The sequence below is a fragment of the Micropterus salmoides genome, unplaced genomic scaffold (genome assembly GCF_014851395.1).
Source record: "Micropterus salmoides isolate LMB-PRFRI ecotype aquatic unplaced genomic scaffold, ASM1485139v1 Ms_hic_scaffold_7, whole genome shotgun sequence".
NCBI lineage: Eukaryota > Metazoa > Chordata > Actinopteri > Centrarchiformes > Centrarchidae > Micropterus > Micropterus salmoides.
Window position 1 is genome coordinate 23,581,777 of NW_024044459.1, and position 9,774 is coordinate 23,591,550.

Consider the following 9,774-nt stretch of genomic DNA (forward strand, 5'->3'; position numbering starts at 1 on the left):
CATAAATCATCTTCTGTTATGTCAGTTGAAAGAGAGAGACATCAATTGTGAGTGTGAATTATGATTTTAAAAATGACTCAGGACTTCTCAGAGAACAAAAAGGTGTCCAGAACTTTCCAGCATGCAAACTCATTATTTTCAGGCTCAAAAAGTTAACTTCATGGGGATTTTCCTCTATTTTTCCAAAAGTTGTTGTCAATAGTTATTCAAAATAAATAGAGAGAGAAGAAAATATATATCAAAACTAAATAACTAGCAACATCAAGCTACCAACCACAATGGGTATCTAAAGCCTACAGGGGTGATGGTGTGGATGTGACTGCGTAACAATAATGGCCTAAATAACTCATAGTAATATACTCGTTTATTCAAATGATTGTGCTTCTTTGAAACTTTTGCTTTATGTCACAACCTTGAAGTGAAGTGCTTTTCTGTAATTTTGTTAAATGTCCTTTCTGTTTTACCCATTGCATCTGTGTTCTTGTTTAGGTTTTGTTAGTTGAGCATTACTTCGTTGTTTTCTGTTGTATTTAGTTACATTTATCCTTGTGCATTGTCTGTAGCTTTATTTCCCGTTTTATTTTGTAATTTCGGTGATTGGTGTTTTTGTCTACCATGATTTCTAATGTGTCTCACCTATGATTAATTGTCCTGCCTGCTTGTGTGTGTGTGGTGTGCCCTTGTATATATTGCCCTCAGTTGTGTTCAGTTTTTGGATTGTTCTCTTGTGTTTGGATTACCTTGCCTTTTGTTGGATTAACCTGTGTTTGGATTCTGTACTCTGCCTTTGTTTTGGACTTCCCTGTAAGTGACTGCCTAGTTTGAATAAACCTGCAATCTGATCCGGCCTTGTTTAGGGTCTGCATTTTGGGTTCACACCTCTGTTTCCCTGCTGTTGCACTCAGCCATTCTGATACTTTAAAGAGGTCATTATGTTTTTTGGCTTTTCCCTTCTCCTTTATTGAGTTATATATCTTTTTTGTGCATGTAATAGGTTTGTAAAGTGAAAAAGCCCAAAGTCCAGCCCAAAGGGAGTTCCGAACAGAAAACAATGCTCTGAACTGCCTGAACTTCCCTTTCATCCCTGTGACGACACATGGATGAAAACAAAATGAGCATTATATAATGCTCGCCAAGCGGCTAGTCCGACACGCCTTCAAAAACACCGGTGGAAAAACATTGAGCTGCATCACACACCTTTCCTCTCCCTTTCAAACATGGACATAAAGTTGTTACTGTGATCTGTGAGCTCGATTATAACTTCATGGTTGAAAGATACTTTTGTTAAGACTTAATAACTCACGACTCTGAAACTCTTGCAACAGTCCATGTTGCTAAGTTGGTAAGGGGAACATATAAAGCCGTGTTTACCGGCTTCTCACGACCCACCCCACTCACAGCGAAGTAGGCCCAATCCCAATGTCCACCCTCACAGACTCACAGACTTTGAGGCGCATTCCCGGGAAGTCTGTGAGGGCTTAGGGCCACTGTCAAATCATCAAGTGCGCGAGGGCTCTCTCACGGACATTTATAGACCCTTTTCGTAAATCTGCATTTGTGCAGACTTTGGCTGACGGAATTGCCCACAGTTCACAGCGGTATGACGTGAAACACGAGGGTTACCAGGGGAAGCCCGGAAGCGAGAGAACTATCACGGCAAATCCGCGTTATAAGAGAAGAAAACAGTAAACAAACAAGCATGGACACCTGATGTTAATTGTTGAAAGTTTTCTTAACTTAAGATGCTGCATAGAACACATGAAATCAGAGGAATACAATAACCTTCTTACATACTTAGTTAATTCAACTATTTATTTTAGTTTTTGCGTGATGATGCTATTTGACCAACAATAGTGTATTGATTAATTACAAATATATATTGACATTTAGGCTACCTCTCCTCCACTGACTATGGCAAGAGCCTGCAGAACTTAAAAATAAGAACATAAAATAAAAAGTGTGCAACGTGTTTCAGCATCGTCAAGGTAACGTGATAAATTGGCAAAGGGCTGTCCCATTCCTGTTTACAACATTTTGAGCTATTGCAGCCTCTTGCACGTCAGTAAAGTCTGTAAGGGTTCAGGGCTTAGAGCTTAGGGGACACACTGGGATTGGACCCTAGTCCTTAACTAGGAACTTCGCATATGCAACTCCCAACAGAGATCATGTAGAGGCAAGATGTATCATTCCATAGTTAAAACGAAGCCTTCAACGCACAGGGTGGAAAGAGGAGCTACAGCAATGTACAGTATGACAAAAATATGATGTTTTTTGAAAATGAAACCATGTAAACCTGTTCTGATACAACCCCTAAATAAGATTTTGAACCTGAAAATGAACATAATATGACCTCTTTATTGTTTCATGAAGATTTAGGGTGCTAATTTTCTTTTGTGGACAGACATGTTTCTACATTTAAACAAATTAATTCAGTTTATTTGGAATCCATGTATTCCATAGAAGGACAATATAAGATAAGATTAATGAATCTTTATTAATGATTAATTGATCAAATTCAAATCACTAATGCCTGCATACAGAAGTGACAACCGGGTCAGCACCCATCTACCTAACCTAGATAATACAAGCTTGCTTGCTTGATTACTTTAAAAATGTAATCCGGTACAATTACTAATTACTTTTTTAAAAATGTAGTCAGTAATGTAATCCAGGTACCACAAAATAAAAGTAATGTAATCTCATTACTTTAAGTTACTTTTGGATTACTTCAATGCTGAATAGGCAAATAAAGAGAAGAAAAGTATCAATAATACATTGTTTGCTCAGTGTATTTTTTAGAGAAATAACAAAATCTCCTATTCCCAAAATCCATGTTTAAATATTTTATATGATATGCTTTCCACTATGTCACCACTATGGCTGTCTCTGGTCTATCAATGACAAAAAACAATGTTTTGTGGGTATTCTTGATGATATTTAAGAGTTTGTCATTTTAAAATGTTCATGACTCATTCTCCATATGTATTAATTTAGTATCCAATGAAAAGATTTCTCAATATAATGCTGCTGAAACAGAGTGTTTCTGGGACCGGGCGGATTACTGTACAAAAACACAACATTTTCACCGATTTTGGTGAAACTGTATCATATGTGATGGAGAAATATTGGAAATATGGAGAAAATATTTTCTAGTTTTCTCTCTGATTTCCCACATTTTCTGTGTCTCAACTCTATGATTCACAGATTTTCCTGATGGACCGATAGCTTTACTTGTTGCTGAAGTTAGATAACAGCCAACAAGCTGCTGTTAGTTGTGCAACCACTGGTCAAATTAGCTCACTCTGCCCGTACTGGGAGATTGGAGCACCGGGGGAGTGTTTGTGTTTACCATAGATTGTATAAAGGTGTTTACACCTTTACTCTTTACACTTTAATTGGAGGTTTTCGGGACAGGGGTGGGGGCCCAGCAGGGAATGATAGAGGGGAGCAGCTCCTGATTGGGAACTGGACACGGCATGAACAGGACCGAACACAGCCTCAGGGAATCCAGTACTGAGATGATTTACACAGAGCTCCTTGATGGATTGCTCTACATTTTGGTAAACCGCTAACTGTAGCCTATCTGCCTGCATCTTTGGCTAGTTAGCTCGGTCGGTTAGCTGTGCTGCTAGCGATTCTATAAGCTTACTCAGCTTCAGGGTGCCAAGAGCCAAACCCAGCAAGAAAACCTACGCGGCACTGTATTCCCAGTCCAGCTTCCGTGTTCATTCAAAGAGCTGGAACCAGTCCGCACAGTCTGCATGATGGAGTGGGGGTGGGGTCACACATTCGGTGCTACTGGCGACTGTAAACGGCAGTCATCAAAACATATACGGAGGCAAATAACACTACACAGCTTAGTTCCAAGTGCAAGACTTAGCTTTGTTGTAAGCATGGGACTCAGCTTCGTAGTAAGTGTCGCAGCCAGCTTCATAGTTAGTATGGGACTCACCTTTATAATATGTATCTAGGGTGACCAGACGTCCTGAAAAATCCGGGACAGTCCCGAATTACAAGCAGTTGTCCCAACCCCCTTCCAGTTTGTCCCAAAAATTAGACCTAACATGAGTTTTGATTATAGTCTAATTAAACATTAAATACTGATCGTTGTATAGTTCGCTTGCTCCAGCAGGGGTTGCAGGTTATCTGTACATTCATTGTGTCAACAGCGTTGTTATAGCCACAAAGTAACACTCGTCGTGCTCTTTTCCCCTTTTTGTTTTCTTGTGGTTAGTGGAATTTACAGTCGCGAGGACGGGGAAAGTGTAGCTTCAGTCAGCCACGGCATGACGGAAAAATCTGACATGCGCGTTGCGCAGACAGATGTGACATTACAGTGATGACATTAATAAAATAAATATAAAAATTTGGTAAAAGATCATGATTTACCTACATATCCACAGTTGTGTTTTTTCTGACAGATGACTTCATGAACTAAAATAATTACTTTTAGCGTTGTGTTTTGATTTTCACGTGTGTTAATGTTCATTGACATTCAATGTACCGGTGGCCATGCCCAGAGAATACCTATCCATCTGGCTGAGAAAGCTCTGGATCAGCCTCCACTCCTGAACCATATGTATTGCCATGCACTCTACTGTACAGACCCCAGAAAATTTGATTGTGGATTAAGAGGGAAATTATGTTTTGCTGCATAATCTTTTGCCCTCAATCTGAATGAAAGAACAAGCTCAGAGATATCAAAACATGTTATTGTCAGCCCACTGCTCCTCCACAGTTGAGATGGTTCAGGGACTGTAACAAGGCCCACTGGGACTTTCTTTTGAGGTGTACTGGACACATTCAGCTGGTAGGAGAGGCTGGCAGAGTAAGTAATGCTGTAGTGACATCTCACAACTTGAACACCTGGTAGTCTCACAGGAGCAACTCTCTGGTAAGAGGACGTCTGGGCCGATTTGCTTTCCCGGTTTTCAATGATATCTGACACATACACATGTAGCTCAAATGTCTCACTGAATGTGAGTGAAACTTATATTTGAGCAGACTTATATGGCCAGATTAAATGGCGGAAAACTTTTTATGCAGAACTGTTCAGCTAAATGTGTATACATTTATTTTGTTTATACTTTTCCTGCATAGGGCATTTATAAGGCAGCCATCTCCATGCAATTTGCTCCCGGCTCTCGACAAAACTCTGACAGTGTCTTCATGGTAAACTCTATTTTTGCATTGCACTTTGTGGATTTCTGTTATTTGTAACTGCAGTTGCAGTATTACGCTAATGTGGTGACTAGGGGTGGGAATCACAGGGTACCTCACGATACGATACACGATACTGATAATATCACGATAGAGCAATTCTGCGATAATCAATATATTGCTAGATAATCCTATAATGATACATCATGATATCTGTCTATCTACGAATACAAAATGCCCGTTAAAAGGTCACATGCAGGAACTATAGAGCAACTATGAGAAATTATTATTAAAAAACCCATTTCTTTATAAAAGGCACACACAAATGCAAATTCACCGTATTTACTGATTAAAAAAAAAAAATGCAAATTGAAAATGCAAATTGCAGTGTAGCAGCTCAAATATGTACATCACATCTGTCCAGTGACACAGCATTGTGCTGCCCTTTTTCCATCTAGTGGTTGTATTTTTAGGCTACTGGGAATTTTGAGTTTGAGTGTTGAGGGATAGTCAGTGTGGAGTAGTGATGGGATTATGGCTCTTTGAAGGGAGCCGGATCTCATGGCTCTGTTCCTTTTAGAGAGTCAGCTCTTCTGATTAGTTTAGATTCAACTAGTACGGGTAAAGCAAATAAAATGCAGTGAGCATCTAACCATAAGTGCAGAAATAATGTTTTTACAGATGACTGCAGTTATGCTACATATAATGTGTGAGCTTATGTTACATAATTATTTGTTGCAAGAAATAAATAAGCAACATCCGTCACCTGTCATATTGATGGTTAAAATGTGGGATATGTCAAGAATAACAACCCTTGTTGTATAACAACCTAAAGAACACCCTACTGATGATTCTCATCAGTTTCTGGTTAATTCTGGTTAATAAATAATAACACAACTCTATACAGACAGAAATGGTCTGACTGAGTTGATTTCTCTCTGTTAAGCACTTTCGCAGGTTATGGGCTTTTGTGTGAAGCTTAGAAAAACGAAGTAGAAAAGCTGATGTTATATTTGATTTAACATCTTGCTGTTTGGTACCTGTTTGCATTAAAACATTAACTTTCATGTTGTATTTGATTTAATGTTGAACAGAGTTGTTTGTGGTGTGCTGGTTAGCTCAGTTGATAGAGTGTGAAATCAATGTACTAAGGCTGAGTCCTTGTCTGTGTGTACATGCTTGTTTTACTAGATTTCCAGGGGTCCAAAAACTGGGATTCCACTACATGTGTGGGTCTGTTAGCTGTGTGGGGACCAAATGCTGCACCCCACAAGTTTAAAGGGCTGTTTGAGTGTTTAGACTTTGTTTTAAGGTCAGGGGTAGAATTGCGTTAGGGTTCGGGCTAGGCATGTACAGTAGTTGATGAATAAGGTTAGGGTAAGTGGCTAAGGAATGCACTATTTTAATGAGATGTCTCCATGTAGATAGAGGAACAGGAGTGTGTGTGTGTGTGTGTGTGTGTGTGTGTGTGTGTGTGTGTGTGTATACACACACAGGTATTGATTAATCAAAGTTACAGACACAGTGCAAGAGCTATTCAGCTGTTAAGTGAGATGTTTTTCATTCCTATGGTGGTTACATTGAAACAGCCAGGCGACCTGTTTCTACCAATTAGAAGTGCAGTTTTCTGTCTTCACAAGCACAGACTGCGCATCGTGGTGCCCCCAGATACATAACTAACCAATGTAGAAAAAGAATATAATTGCAATTTCCAACATCTGTCTAGCTAAAGACTAAAGTAACAGACCCACCAGAGACCATCTGAACATTTTACCATTACTCCCACTCATATTTCTGTTACTAAAAATTAAAGAAGTAGAAAGGTGGTAGTTAAATTGAATTCTGGTTGTATTTGTCAGCTTTTTCGATGATGATTCCCCATTTACTCCCAAACACTACCAAAAAACACAGCCATGCAGACATATATGTGGCAAAGATAAGGAATACATATTCAATGCACAAGGTATTAAAATACTAGGGCTGTCCCCGACTAAGGATTTACATAGTCGAATCCGAATTGTCAAGTCCTGCCTATAGTCAACTGATAGTCGAATCATGTGTGTTTTTGTGCATGGCGATTGCGAGCCAAAGCTAAACTGAGGCTTATTGTTGACCATTTTCTCTCTCAGCACCTTCTGTGGACAGAAATGTAGCTAATGGCAGAGGCGAAGAGACCAAAATGGATGTTGATGGAGGAAGGTAAGAGAAAAATAAAAAATAAGTGGCCAAGAAAGAAGGGGCTCTCAGACATTGGAGAGAGCTTTGTGAAATAAAAGACTTCTGTTAGACTAAGTAATATTGCTGTCTTGTGTTGTTGCACTTGCTTGATGTTTGGCCATGTTAAAAAAGTTGTTGACTTGCTAGCTTCTGATCTTAAGTAAAGTACTGCCTTTATTGACAACACCAGTGAATTGCACTCTAAACTACTATAACACCAAATCCTACATAATGTTGCTTTAAGCTTGAATTCTTTTTGAAAACTATTTGTGCAGTTATCTGCCATTTCAGCAGTATTCAATATTTTGTTTAGTTTTTTTGTTTTACAGCCCAACCCATTATTTCTTGACAACATTTGAGGTAAAATTGAGTTTGAATTTGACAAGTTTAAAATCTATATTTACTGTTTCTCAATTTATTACCATTGTAAGTGCAGGCGAAGTGTCTATACTTTAACTGTCAATAAGTCTGAAACTACAGTAAAAGCATCTTACAATTTTGTGTTTTGATTTTATGTGAGGGGCTCCTGCTTTTCCTCCTATGTTTATTTTGCCTTTAATTATTTCCAGTTCATTTTATTATAATTTGGATTGACATTTCTTTTGTAGTTCCGCATGAGCTGCTGTCTGCTATGGATTATGAGTCAAACCCCTAGTCCATCATTTTCTTTTAGAATGAAGTGACTGACAAGCCTGTTATTCCACCACAGAGGAAGAGAAAGACAGACAGAGAAACAGAGAGGCAGAAAATGTGAAAGACAGAAAAAGCAACAGGAAAAAAACAGAGAAAGACACAGATGGATACTTCCCACACAGTGTATGGCCAGGGAGTGTAATTGTGAGATTGTCTCACACAAGTGCATAACCTTTCTTTGACTTGACCACGTGAAAAGAGACAAATGGAGGGTGAGAGGTACGTGATGGGTCTCATGAGTTATCAGTGCAAGTAGCATTTTCTTGTTTAACTCAGGGGCACTGATCCCTTATTTTCTTTACACCAATCACGGAAAATGAGTCATATGACATAGATACATTGTGTTGCTTGGCTGGCTGATGATGAGCACATATTCAGCCATTCATCAATGTTCATGAATCAAAGAAACACCAAACAGAATGGAAGTGACACTGTTTCACTGTCCTCTCTTCACCTCTGATCATGCAAAAACTAAAATAAGCTAGTGTTAACTCGTTCATTAATGAGAAACCAATGGCGACCAGTCACTCCACTATTTTTTTTATCTCACCACTTCCCCCAAACTCAATAATAAAATAGTTTGTTTATCATGGCCCGACAAAATGAATCATATGAGCCTTTTCAGATCAAGCACCCAAATTAGCAGGACTGTCACTGTCAGTCTGTCACTTCCAAAGCCTTTTCAGATCCCCCACCACTATAGTCCAGGTTTGATCAGGTTCAGGTATAAAAAATATTATGGTCATGGTTAAAAGAAAACAATGTTCATGTTAGCACTTTATATGGCCAATCACTCACTACCACATCTTCCTGAATAAAATTTATTGTGGCAATGAAATAATATTAACAAAATTGTTGTTAATATTATGGTTCTTTCTCAGGTTACCATGAAGATAGGTCATTTTACGCAATTAAAAAAGAGACCAATGCTCAATTAGTGCAATAGATTTTCCTTTAATCTTTTTAACAACACAGTGAATCAAGGAAGAAAAAAACAATTTCTCCTCAGACAACTGGTTTGTTTCTAATGTATCACATTAGGCTTTCATTGAGTATCACTCTCCTCTCTATGAGACTTTTTCACAGTTTGATCAACTTGCAAGACTCATCACTGTGTGTTGCAAGAGACTAATCTCTGCTCCCTTTCACCTCTTTTAATTAAAAGAGGTAGGGATGAAATACACAAATAAGGACAACAGATCTCATGGCGACCACAGGCTGTGCTCCAGCTTTAAGTCTTCTGATTAGAAAAATACCTCCTCCATCAACTGGATCACCATGGTGATGGAAAAATAAGGGCCTAGCTGGTGAGTAAGGCATAACTGTTCCATTTGACATACAAAGAATCACAAAATCACACAGCCAGACACACACTCATGTTCAGCTGAAAAACGGTTTTGTGTGGTGTCCTGTAATGAAGCTGAATTATGTTTTAACATTAGCTACATTTACATTACAGGTCATTCATATCTGAGGCTAGTACTCATTACATGTGAGGAGAGATGAAACGTCTGTGTCAGGAAGCTCTCAGGTATTACAGCTTTTTGTTGTAGACCCACTTGTGTTATCTGGTATGACATATCCCCGACCCTCGGAGGTAAATTGATATTTTGAATGATTTCACTGGTGTTAGTGAAATTTGGTCTCTCCTAAGATGGACCTCCCTTAAAAAATGCTTTTTTTCCCTAATAACTGGAACATCCT